This window comes from Peromyscus californicus, unplaced genomic scaffold (genome assembly GCF_007827085.1).
Source record: "Peromyscus californicus insignis strain IS unplaced genomic scaffold, ASM782708v3 Scaffold_10__1_contigs__length_136768540, whole genome shotgun sequence".
Classification (NCBI taxonomy): domain Eukaryota; kingdom Metazoa; phylum Chordata; class Mammalia; order Rodentia; family Cricetidae; genus Peromyscus; species Peromyscus californicus.
The window spans coordinates 132634621-132645428 of record NW_026294391.1 but is presented as its reverse complement, the minus strand read 5'-3'; positions in this window follow the sequence as shown (position 1 = coordinate 132645428).

Below are 10808 nucleotides of genomic sequence, written 5' to 3'. Positions count from 1 at the left end.
CTGGACTCCAAAAAGCCGGCTCATGCACCAGTGACAGATCCTGATCCCACTGCCTGGGGGCCCCCTAAACAGTTCAATCTAAACAACTGTCTTGCCTATCCAGAGGGCCTAGTCCAGTCCCATGGTGGCTCCACAGCTATTGGTCCACAGTTCATGAGTTTCCACTAGTTTGGTTGACTGTCACTGTACATTTTGCCGTCATGATCTCGATGTCCCTTGCTCATAGAATCCCTCCTCTCATTGATTAGACTCCTGGAGCTTGACCTGGCACCCGGCTGTGGATCTGCTTCCATCAGTCACTGGATGAGGGCTCTATCATGACAGGATATCCAGCCATCTGATCACCAGAGTAGACCAGTTCAGGCACCCTCTAAACTATTGCTAGTAGTCTAAGGTGGGGTTATCCTTGTGAATTCCTGGGAACCTCCCTAGGATCCTGTTTCTTCCTATCCCCATGATGTCTTCATTTATCACAGTATCTCTTTCTTTGCTCTCCTACTCTGTGCCTGTTCAGCTTGAACCTTCCATTCCTTTATGTTCTCATCTCCCATTCCTTGCCCTCCATTACCCCACTCACCCCCAGTTTGCTCATGCAGGTCTCATCTATTTCCCCTTCCTTGGGCAATCTATGCGTCTCTCTTAGGGTCTTCCTTGTTAGATAGCTTCTCTGGAGCTAAGGGTTGTAGTCTGGTTATCCTTTGCTCTGCATCTAGTATCCACTTAAGAATGAGTGAATACCATGTTTGTCCTTCTGAGTCTGGGTTACCTCACTCAGGATGATATTTTCTAGTTCCATACATTTGCCTGCGAATTTCATGATATCACTCTTTTTTATTGCTGAATAGTACTCAATTGTATATATGTGCCATAGTTTCTTTATCCATTCTTCAGTTGAGGGACATCTAGGCTGTTTCCAGGTTCTGGCTATTATGAACAATGCTTCTATGAACAAAACTGAGCATGTGTCCTTATGGTATGATTGAGTATTCTGTGGGTATATGCCCAAGAGTGGTATAGCTGGATCTTGAGGTAGATTGATTCTCATTCTTCTGTGAAACCACCATACTGATTTCCAAAGTGGCTGTAAAAGTTGGGATTCTCACCAACAGTAGTTGTCTCCAACATAAGCTGTCTTCAGTGTTTTTGGTCTTCACCATTCTGATAGGTGTAAGATGGTATCTCAGAGTCATTCTGATTTGCATTTTCCTGATGACTAAGGATGTTGAGCAGTTCCTTAAATGTCTTTCAGCCATTTGAGAGTCTTTGGTTGAGAATTCTGTTTAGCTCTGTAGCCCATTTTTTTAATTGAATTGTTCAGTATTTTGATGTCTAGTTTCTTGAATCCTTTATATATTTTGGAGATCAGTCCTCTGTCAGATGTGAGTTGGTGAAGATCTTTTCCCATTCTGTATGCTGTCGTTTTGTCTTATTGACCATGTTCTTTGCCCTACAAAAGCTTCTCATTTTCAGGAGGTTCCATTTATTAACTGTTGCTCTCAGTGTCTGTGCGACTGGTGTTATACTTAGGAAGTGGTCTCCTGTGCCAATGCATTCAAGACCACTTCCTACTTTCTCTTCTATCATGTTAAGTGTAACTGGATTTATGTTGAGGTTTTTGATACACTTGGATTTGAGTTTTGTGCACAGTGACAGACATGGATCTATTTGAAATCTTCTACACATTGATATCCAGTTATGCCAGCACCATTTTTTTGAAGATGCTTTCTTTTTTCCATGGTACAGTTTTGGCTTCTTTATCAAAAATCAGGTGTTCATAGGTGTGTAGATTAATGCCAGGTACTTCAATTCAATTCTATTGGTCCACATGTCTGTTTTTTATGCCAGTACCAAGCTGTTTTTATTACTATAGCTCTATAGTAGAGCTTGAGGTCAGGTATCATGATGGTTCCAGAGGTTGCTTCATTTTACAGGATTCTTTTAGCTATCCTGTGTATTTTTTTCCATATGAAGTTGAGTAATATTCTTTTCAAGTCTGTGAAGAATTATGTTGGGATTTTGTTGGGGATTGCATTGAATCTGTAGATTGTTTTTGGTAAGACTGCCATTTTTACTATTTTAATCATACCTATCCATGAGCATGGGAGATCTTCCCATTTTCTGATAACTTCTTCAATTTCTTTCTTCAGAGACTTAAAGTTCTTGTCATACAGGTCTTTCACTTGCTTAATTAGAGTTACCCCAAAGTATTTTATATTATTTGTGGCTATTGTAAAGGGTGATGTTTTTCTGATTTCTTTCTCAGATCATTTATCATTTGTATATAGGAGGGCAACTGATTTTTTTTTAGGTAATTTTATATCCTGCAACATTACTGAAGGAGTTTATCAGCTATAGGAGTTCCCTGGTAGAATTTTTGGGGACAAACACACACACACACACACACACACACACACACACACACACATATATATATATATATATATATATATATATATATATATATATATCATCATATATCATCATGTCATCTGCAAATAGTTAAAGCTTGAGTTCTTCCTTTCCTATTTCTATTCTCTTATCTTTTTTATGTTGTCTTATTGCTTTAGCTAGAACTTCAAGTACTATATTAAATAAATATTGGCAGAGTGGACAGCCTTGTCTTGTTCCTGATTTTAGGGGAATCACTTTGAGTTTCTCTCTATTTAATTTGATATTGGTGTCAGCTTGCTGTAAATTGCCTTTATTATATTTAAGTATGTTCCTTGTATTCCTGATCTCTTTAGGATCTTTATCATGAAGGGGTGTTGGATTTTGTCAAAGGCCTTTTCAGCATGTAATGAGATGATCGTGTGGTTTTTTTTCTTTCAATTTGTATATATGGTGTATTACATTGACAGAGTTTTGTATGTTGAACCATCCTTGCATCCCTGGGATGAAGCCTATTTGGTCATGGTGAATAATTTTTCTTTACTGAAACCATCTGATCATGGGCTTTTTTTGGTTATGAGACTTTTAATGACTATTTCTATTTCCTTAGGAGTTATTGTTCTATTTGAATAACTTATGTGCTTGCTCTTGATTTAACATTGGTATGTGTTACCTATCCAAAAAATTGTCCATTTCTTTCAGATTTTCCAATTTTGTGGAGTACAGATATTTGAAGTATGATCTGATGATTCTCTGGATTTCCTCGTTGTCTGTTGTTATTTTTCCCTTTTCATTTTTGATTTTGCTAATTTGGATATTCTCTCTCTGCCTTTTGGTTAATTTGGATATGGCCTTTTCTGTCTTGTTGATTTTCTCAAAGAAACAACTCTTTGTTTCATTGATTGATTGTATTGTTCTCTTGGTTTCTATTTTATTGATTTCAGCACTCCATTTGATTATTTTCCAGCTTCTATTCCTCCTCGGTGAGTTTCCTTGTTTTTGTTCTATAGTTTTCAGGTGTGCTGTTAAGTCACTAGTGTGAGATTTCTCCATCTTCCTTATGTGGGTGTTTAGTATTATGAATTTTCTTCTGAGCACTGCTCTCATAGTGTCCCATAAGTTTGAGTATGTTGTACATTCATTTTCATTGAATTCTAGGAAGTCTTTAATTTCTTTCTTTATTTCTTCCTTGACCCATTGGTGATTCCATTGGGCCTTATTCAGTTTCCATGTGATTATAGGCTTTCTGTAATTTTTGTTGTTGTTGAAATCTAACTTTAAGCCTTTGTGGTATGATAAAATATAGGAGGTTATTCCAATTTTTTTTTGTATTTGTTGAGATTTGCTTTGTTACCAAGCATGTGCTCAATTTTAGAGAAAGTTCCATGGGGTGCTGAGAAGAAGGTATAATCTTTTGTGTTAGGGTAGAATGTTCTGTAGATATCTATTAAGTCACTTTGAGTCATAATGTCTGTTATTTCCCTTATTTCTCTGTTAAGCTTCTGTCTGGCAGACTTGTCCATTGGTGAGAGTGGGGTGTTGAAATCTCTCACTACTAGTATATGGGGTTTGATGTGTGAATTAAACTTTAGCAATGTTTCTTTTACAAATGTAGGTGCCCTTGTATTTGGGGCATAAATGTTCAGAATTGAGACTTTATCATGGTGGATTTTTCCTGGGATAGATATGTAATATCCTTTCTGATCTCTTTTGATTGATTTTAGTTTGAAGTCTATTTTATTACATATTAGGATAGTACACCAGTTTGCTTCTTAAGTCCATTTGATTGGTAAGTCTTTTCTCAGCCTTTTACTCTAAGGTCGTGCTTGTCTTTGAAGTTGAGGTGTGTTTTTTGTATGAAGCAGGAGGATGGATCTTGTTTTCGTATGCATTCTATTAGCCTGTGTCTTTTCATAGGCTAATTGAGACCATTGATATTAATGGATTAATGACCAGTGGTTGTTATTTCCTGTTATTTTTATTTTTATTTTTTTGGTAGTAGTGTTACGTGTTTCACTTCTATGGTATTTGTTGGTGTGGGATTATTTATTGCCTGTGTTTTCATGGGTGTATCTAACTTCATTAGGTTGGATTTTTCCTTCTAGTGCTTTCTGTAGGGCTGGATTTGTGGATAGGTATTGTTTCAATCTGGTTTTATCATGAAATATTTTGTTTACTCCATCTATGGTGATTGAGAGTTTTGCTGGATATAGTAGTCTGGTTTGGCATCCATGGTCTCAGTGTCTGCATAACATCTGTCCAGGACCTTCTGGCTTTCAGAGTCTCCATTGTGAAGTCAGGTGTTATTCTGATGTATCTGCCTTTATATATTACTTAACCTTTTTCCTTTTCAGCTCTTAATATTTTTTTATTTATTCTGTATGTTTAGTGGTTTGATTATTATGTGGTGAGGGGACTTTTCTGGATCCAATCTATTTGGTGTTCTGTAAGCTTCTTGTATCTTCATAGGCATTTCCTTCTTTAAGTTGGGAAAGTTTTCTTCTATGATTTTGTTGAATACATTTTCTGTGCCTTTAAGCTGATATTCTCCTTCTTCTTTCCCTATTATTCTTAGGTTTGGTCTTTTCATGCTGTCCCAAATTTTATGGACATTTTGTGTTATGACTTTGATGGCTTTAATGTTTTCTTTGACTGATGACTCTATTTCCTCTATTGTATCTTCAATGCTAGAGATTCTCTCTTCTATCTCTTGCATTCTGTTGGTTATGCTTGAATCTGTAGTTCCTGTTCATTTACTCAGATTTTCCATTTACAGCTTTCCCTCAGTTTGTGTCTTCTTTATTTTCTCGATTTCAGTTTTCAAATCTTTAACTGTTTCCTTCACTTGTTTAATTGAATTTTCTTGGCTTTCTTTAAGGGATTTATTAATTTCTTCCAATTTTTTGTTTGTCTTTTCCTTGATTTCCTTAAGGGAATTTTTCATTTCCCCTTTAAAGGCCTCTGTCATCTTCTAAACGTCATTTTTAAGGTCAATTACTTCTGTTTCTTTTATGTTATAATGTTCATATCTTGCCTATGTAAAACCACTAGTTTCTTTTGGTGCTGTATTGGTCATTATGTTGTTGTAGCTGAAGTTTTTTGGTACTGTCCAGCCCCATGGATCCCATTTATAAAATAATCACTCAAAAGCTTATATTAATTAAAATTCCTCAGTCATTAACCCAGGCCTACCACTGACTAGCTCTTACATTTAAACTCAGCACATTTTTGTTAATCTATATGTTGCATTATGTTCCATGGCTATACCTGTGTGTCATTACATGCTGTTCTTTGGAGGGTGGAGTGGCATCTGTTGACTCAGACTTTTTCTTCCCAGAATTCTCCTTGTCTGTTTATCCCACCAATACTTCCTGCCTGCCTACTGGCCAATCAGCATTTTATTTATCAACCAATCAGAGCAACACATATTCATAGGGCACAGAAAGACATCCACAGCACTTCCCCTTTTCTGTCTAATCAAAAAGGAAGGTTTTAAATTTAATCTATAGATTGCATGAGATCTCCATCAAAGTTCCAAGGGCAATTTTCATAGAACAAGAGAAAGTAACGCTAAAACTCACATGAAAGCAAAAAAAAAGAAAAAAAAAATTCCAGATACCCAAAGGCAACCTAAATGAAAAATGCAATGTTGGAAATACTGCATCTGATCTTAAATTACATGATAGAGCCATAGTAACAAAACTAGGATGGTACTGTTACAAAACCAGACATGTAGATCAATGGAATAGAACAGAGGACCCAGAAACAAACCTACACAGCCACAGTCACCTAATTTTTGACACAGAAACTATATATATTAGAGAAAAGGCAGCCTATTCAACAAAGCATGCTGTGAAAATTGTACATCAACATGTGCAATAATGAAACCAGTCCCCATCTCTCACCCTTTACAAAAACAAATCTAAAATCTATCAAAAATAATAAAGGAAGAATTAAAACTTTGAAGTTATTAGAGGAAAATATGGGAAAAAACACATTAAGGTATATCCAAAGAAAATGGATTTTTAAAAGGCACTCCAGTAGCACAGAAAATAATTGTAAAATGGACAGTATCAAATAAGGAGTATTGGGAGATAGAGGGGGGTATTGTTTTCTTCAGTCACGTAAACTACTAGTAAGCTGCCCATGTTCTAATTAACAACCACCTATTTATGCTCATGCAGAAGACATCAACATAGGAATTTGTTGGAAATAAGAATCATTTCAGGAGAGAGAGATGAGAGGTAATAATGGAGATGAAATGACCATCTCTCCTCTCTCTCTCTCTCTCTCTCTCTCTCTCTCTCTCTCTCTGTGTGTGTGTGTGTGTGTGTGTGTGTGTGTGTGTGTGTGTGTGTGGTGGTATTGTGTTCCCCAAAATATTGTGCACGCTAATAAACTTATCTGGGGTCAGGGAACAGGACAGACACAATATTCAACATAGAGGATAGGCACTGGTAGCACATGCCTTTAATCCTAGCATTCCAGAGGCAGAAATCCATGTGTTCAAAGATACAGCCAGGCATAGTGACACATTCCTTTAATCCCAGAAAGGGAGCCTTTAATCCCAGGGAGTGGCAGATAGCAGAAAGCTATATAAGGCATGAGGACCAGGAACTAGCAGCATTTGGTTGGTTAAGCTTTTAGACTTTGAGCAGCACAGTTCAACTGAGATTCATTCTGGATGAGGATTCAGAAGCTTCCAGTCTGAGGAAACAGGATCAGCTGAGGAATTGGCAAGGTGAGGTAGCTGTGGCTTGTTCTGCTTCTCTGATCTTCCAGCATTCACCCCAATAATTGGCCTCAGGTTTGTTTTTATTAATAAGAACTTTTAAGATTCATGCTACATCTGTCGCCCAATGTTCATGGTACAAATTCATGAAAAAGCTGCTTGCCTATGGCCTTGTGGGCCCCAGCTCAGACCTGAGCTACCCTCAGCAGCCAGTTGTGGTGAAGCACACTGGTTGGATTTGCTGAAGGAGGCAGAGGCAGGAGGATCCTGAGTCTGAGGGCGGCCTAAGAGGCTTGCTAAGGAGAAGCTTTGGCCAGGGCCCAGGCACAAATGGTGGCACCAGGACCATGGAGGCAGTGGCTGCTGCTCTGAATTGCTGGCTCCTTCTCATTGTGTTGGAGACTGCAGTGATGCTGCTACCTGGGATGAAGAGCTTACTGCTGCTTGTTCAGAGAAGAATTGCCAGGACCATCATGTTACAAGAAAGCATCAGCAAAGGTCTGTTTGGAAAAGTTTGGCAAGACAAATGGTGGGGAGAAATTGCTGTGAAGATTTTCTTTTCTAGGGAAGAACATTCATGGTTCCAAGAGACAGAATTTATCAGACTGTGATTGCTCCAAACTACAGAGGAGGCACAAAAAAAAAAATGTCTGCAGGGAACCATGACCACGCCTAACTGTGACTTTGAAATCTTCAAAAGGAAGATGGGACTCCACAAAGATGATTCCACATGGACTATGATAAAACCATTAAGCTGATTAACACCACGGAAAGATCTGCTTTGGACTATAAATTATTCAGGACAATTTCGAGATGGCTAGCTAAGATGATCCAACCTGACAGACTACTTGAAACAAGCCCTGCACTTTCTCATTATGCAATTACTGGACAAATAATACAGGACTTGACAATTAACCCAAACATTTTCTTTTCAGGATCCCCTAAAGATGTCTTCACCCCCAGAAAGCAGGAAGTAATTTTAAGAAAAAGACACCCACATTCCCAAGAGGTTTGGAGCCCATCCTGGAACTAGCTTTAGGCTGGCCTTGAACTCACAGAGATCCTCCTGGCTCTGCCTCTCAAGTGCTCGAATTAAAGTCGTGCACCACTACCACCTGGCCAGAGGTTCCTTAAAGATAGTTTTTCTCAGCTTTGTAATCGATCAGAGGTCTTGGGTAAGTCTTAAAGCTTATGTACTTTGTGGTGGAGGCCAGAAGTTGAAAACATTGCTCTAAGTAACTGTAGGCTGTGGGAGAGAGAGGCACAAAATGAAATGGCCTGGAAGATATGGCTGAGGTTGGCAAAGGGGATCTAGTTCTGGTCTCACACTGTCATCCACTTTCTCTATGACTCTGTGACTAATGTTGGGTTATTTGTTTAAGTTAGGCTCCAAAGCTACACAGAGAAACCCTGTCTTGAAACCCCCCCCCCAAAAAAAAAACCAAGGAACTTCTGATGGGATTTAGAAGGAAAAGTGGACTCCAGATAAGAACCACTCAGACATGTGACTATGGAGATTGTAATAGGGAAGCAGAAACTCACATCCCAATGTATAAATAAAATAAAAGGCCTATTAGTTTGTCTGTTAGGATTTGACTCTTTAGCTTTTACTTGTGACTTGCTGAACAAGTCTGGCAAAGAACAGAAGTATCTACTCTGGCTTATATAAAGAACAATGGAATTAGCTACAACTCCTTAAGAATAGATATGGTAGCTCTTCTGTCACTACTTCCAACTGAAAGCATTCTGTGCAATTACTGCTGCTTCTTATCTCTAGACTTGGTGATAGAGGCTGGATAGCAAAATTGAATGACAACTATCCACTAGAGTTCACCACCTTTGCTGATAGTATCACCATTTCAACAAACACACATATCTGATTTTTCTCTTAGAAATAATACTATTTTATTCTCTTGCAAAAGAAGAGACAAATAGCACATAAACACACACACACATACACACACACACACACACACACACACACACACACACACACACACATCCCAGGCCATGAGAAATCATAAGTGATAATCAGTACATAAATCTGTTTTCAACTTTAGGAATCCCAGGTAGGATGTACTAATGGGAGAAAGTAGAGTGGTAAAACAAAAAGAAGAGGCTGAAATTTTGAAAACTTAGAAACTTGCAGGAGTGTCTCCATGTTTCTGAAATTCACACTTCTGAGAGGAGAGCTCCATCTGTCTGGTTCTGTTGTCTCTAAACTCAGAGAAAAGCCCTGAGACTGGGAGCCAGAACTTCATGAAGGTGCACCAGCCTTCATGAGGCTCCACTTTGTCTGAACTCAAAAGAGGGGCTTGTTGGGGACAGAACCTAAGCTTCTTAGGGAAAATTGCCAGGAAGATGATCATACTGCCTTTAAGAGGTCAGGATGATGCTGGTTCTGGAAATGCTGGAAACAGTACAATCTGGATTCAAATATTGTTATAGAAAGTGCTACAGCTATGTGAATCAGTGTTGCTAAGGGGATGCTCACAGGAGAACGCTGTAGAATAGAAATCTATTGGAAACAAGCAAGAAAGGCCCACCTCCCTCTTTCAGACTTATGAGCTTCATTTAGCATCCCTTATTGGCAACATAGAAATGTGATTTGCAGTGCCACAGGCCTAGCATCCTACAGCAGAAGTGTAGAAGTATAATTTTGGAGTTATGAGATAATTACTTAAAATCTTCATTTACTCTTTTGGCTAGTCACCACTGATAATATCTCCATGCCTCTATTTCTCTAAACTTTTGTAAAAAACAGAAACAAAAACAAGAACAAAAAACAAAGCAAAACAAACAAAAAGCTCTGTGCTTGCTTGATAAGATTAAACTAACCTTTATACAACAGATGAGAAATATATCTTTTTCCCCCAAAGTGGGAATATGGAAAGGATGCAAAACTACATGATATATTAATGTGAAACAATTGTATGGTCCACTTTTCAAATGCAGTCACTGTATTAAGTATTTTATATATAAAGTTTTAATTTCAGAGTTAATTTATGTTAATTTGCATGAAATAATATGAGGAAGGAGACTAGAAAAGAATAATTACTATAATCCATGCTTTATATCTTGTCATGAGACTCAGACAGTGAGTGACTTTTTATTTTAAGACACGGTCCTGTTATGCAGCCCTCTCTGTCCTGGAACTTGCTTGTGTGATCCTTCTGCTTCTCTGTCCCAAGCTCTAGAATTCCACTCATACTCATTTATTTCCCACACTTCTTATCCCATATTTCTCTGTTATCCATCTATGATTCCAACAATTTGTGATCCTTTGGGTCATATGATGGATCAGTCTTGGGGCTTGTTTTGCTTTTTGTTGCAATAGCTTTCCATGAACTTTGTTTCCTGGAGAATAAAAAGCTCAAGAGGAATATTTGTTTCACCTTACAATCCAAATGGGGCAATTGGTGACCTTGTCTTCCTCTTCCTCCTCCTTGGGGAACTAAGACTTTCAAACCAGTAATGCTTTGATTGACTTGTAGAGATCAATAAGAAGAATTCCCAAATGTCACCCCCCACTTTTATTTCTTTATGCATTCACTTATATATACTGTCTATAGGATAATCAGTAAATACTATACATTCATGCTGTGAACTAAATTATTTTACCCTGAAATTCATGTGTCAAAGCTCTGTCTCCCTGAAAGATAGGCCTTGAAGGAGATGATTAAGGGAA